Source organism: Engystomops pustulosus, unplaced genomic scaffold, assembly GCF_040894005.1.
Source record: "Engystomops pustulosus unplaced genomic scaffold, aEngPut4.maternal MAT_SCAFFOLD_587, whole genome shotgun sequence".
Lineage (NCBI taxonomy): Eukaryota > Metazoa > Chordata > Amphibia > Anura > Leptodactylidae > Engystomops > Engystomops pustulosus.
The window spans coordinates 35,001-37,827 of record NW_027285466.1 but is presented as its reverse complement, the minus strand read 5'-3'; positions in this window follow the sequence as shown (position 1 = coordinate 37,827).

Below are 2,827 nucleotides of genomic sequence, written 5' to 3'. Positions count from 1 at the left end.
AGGAGCGGTTGCGGTCGAGTGGTCCCCAGTGTACCCTGTTAGCGCTGCCCGCCTACGCCTGAAGAGCTGCGGACCGAGAAAAAGGTTCGCTCCGCTGCTGACGGCGAAGCGCGCGGCACGCCGCGGAAGAGGAGAGGGAGCGGTCGCCCCCGGGGCGGCTCCCCTCCGAGTCCGGCAGAAGCAGAGATTGTAGCGGAGGGGGGGGTTTCTAAATTCCCCGGGCGTGTTATCCCCAGCGGTAGCCTTTGAACTCTTCAACCGCAAGCACGATCGCACGTTCACAGCACCCGTCACTAGGAGCCGGGCCAGAGGCGGGCGGCAGACGAAACCGACATGAGCGCTTAAGGGTATTGCACCCCCGGCGCCCAGACCCTGGAAATTGAGTCTGCCCCCAAAGCCCACCCGCGTCCTCCTTGGCGCTCCCGGAGTACATGGTCGTAGATGGGCCATCGGTCGCTAATGCCAAACTGCGTCCCAGGGGTGCGTCCCCTCTGACCAACGGCAGACCCATCCCTCTCGCCAATCCGCGGATCCCCGCCAGGTCCCGAACAGGGCTCGTCCTTTAGCGTTTCAAATGCGCCCTCCCCGCCATACGAGGGGTTGAGGACCGTAGCCTTCCCTTACGAGAGGCACCAGGGGTGCGCCTGCTCGAGGGCCCGGCCGTGGGCGTAACGCTTGGGCCGCCCGGGGGAGTCGGTAGACCATGGGAGACCAACACTCGCACACGAACGTTGCCCGTGCTTTTGTGGAAGAGAGCTTCTTGCGAGGTTGTCGCTGCGGTGGCGCCCGGACAAACCCTATCCCTAAAACTTCTGGGGAATTGGCGTCTAAGCCTGCACCCTGCACGGTATCCCTGCACCCACGAAGGGGGCCGTGGAAGGCTTGGGGTCGCGCCGGCGAAACCGACCGGATGCCCGGGGTACTGAACCCCCGGGGTCCCACCCTGGAAATTGAGCCGTCCGACCCCGCCACGTCTTCCTAGTGCTCTCCTTGGCTCCCCCGCCTGTGGGCATCGTTAGGGGCTGCGGTCATCAGCGCCGGCTAAGCTTCGGCAACACGGCCGACCCACCCCTTCGGCGCCTGGGGGTGCCTGGTCCCAGTCCGGGCCGTTCCGTAGGGGCGGCTATCCCTTACATGAGGGACTCGGTGCGTCCGCTCGGGCTGCGGGGCTCCGGCTCCGACAGCCGGGGAGCTGGTTTTGACCGCGGGCCTCCACGGGAACCGGCAGGGACCGGACTAGGCGTCAAGCCGAAAATAACCCCGGCACCCTCTGCTTCCAAAGCGAGGGGACCTTTGGCCGAGCGGGGGCACCGGAAGCCGAACCGACCCCAACCCCTCTTCCTACCCCAGGGCTGGGCTGACCAATCCCCTGATCGGGTCTAAAATGGAAGAAGGGGATTCGAGGGAAGGGGCTGGCGGAAGGCAGTTGCCCGACGGAGTAGGCGAAGGCCAGGCCGTTTCCGAGTCCCGAGCAGAGGAGGGCGAACTCGGCTCTTCATCGACCGACGGCGAGGCGAGGGCGGTGGCTGCCGCGGGGAAGACTCCATTGCTCGTCAGCGCGCTAGGAGCGGGGCCGACTGGCTGCTCGGGGTATGGCATCCCCGGGGGCCCACCCTGGAAATCTTCGCTCCTCAGCCGCTGCAGGTTATAAGGTCCCGCCGCGCGTAAGCGCTCAACTCTCCGACCCACGGATGTCGAGCCCATGGTGAGCCGGCCGTTTCGTACGGGGAAAAGGGGTCCTCTGGCCCCACATCGATCGAGGGGGTTTAGATCCGCGGAGGCACGCACCGCGAGGCGAATCGCTGCTTTTCCCCAAGAGGTTAACCTTCAAACCACCGAGTAGGTTCGGGGCAGGGCCGACAGTCTGCACTGGGGTATTGCATCCCTGGTGGGGCGACCCTGGAAATCTCTGCCCCTTTCCACTCTTTCGGTTGGGCCTCTCGTCGGGGCGAGCGTAAGTCGGCAAGCAGACGTGGGAAGAGGCTTCTTACCGGTGACACTCCCTTCGTGAGAGAGGCAGGTACTCGCCCCGGACCCCGGTCCAAATCTGCGCGGGCCGGACGGCCTCGGCCCTAGCCGAAGGCCGCTCCCGCGAAGCCAGGGAGCCGAAAAAATAACCCCGACACCCTCCGCGACCTCGCGTGCTTCCAAAGCGAGGGGAACCTTTGGCCGAGCGGGGCACCCGAAGCCGAACCGACCCCAACCCCTCTTCTTACCCCAGGGCTGGGCTGACCAATCCCCTGATCGGGTCTAAAATGGAAGAAGGGGATTCGAGGGAAGGGGCTGGCGGAAGGCAGTTGCCCGACGGAGTAGGCGAAGGCCAGGCCGTTTCCAAATCCCGAGCCAGAGGAGGGCGAACGACGTTCTTCATCGACCGACGGCGAGGCTAGGGCGAGGGCGGTGGCTGCCGCGGGGAAGACTCCATTGCTTGCCAGCGTGCTAGGAGCGGGGCCGACAGGCTGCTCGGGGTATGGCATCCCCGGGGGCCCACCCTGGAAATCTTCGCTCCTCAGCCGCTGCAGGTTATAAGGTCCCGCCGCGCGTAAGCGCTCAACTCCCCGACCCACGGACGTCGAGCCCATGGTGAGCTGACAGTTTCGTACGGGGAAAAGGGGTCCTCTGGCCCCACATCGATCGAGGGGGTTTAGATCCGCGGAGGCACGCACCGCGAGGCGAATCGCTGCTTTTCCCCAAGAGGTTAACCTTCAAACCACCGAGTAGGTTCGGGGCAGGGCCGACTGTCTGCACTGGGGTATTGCATCCCTGGTGGGGCGACCCTGGAAATCTCTGCCCCTTTCCACTCTTTCGGTTGGGCCTCTCGTCGGGG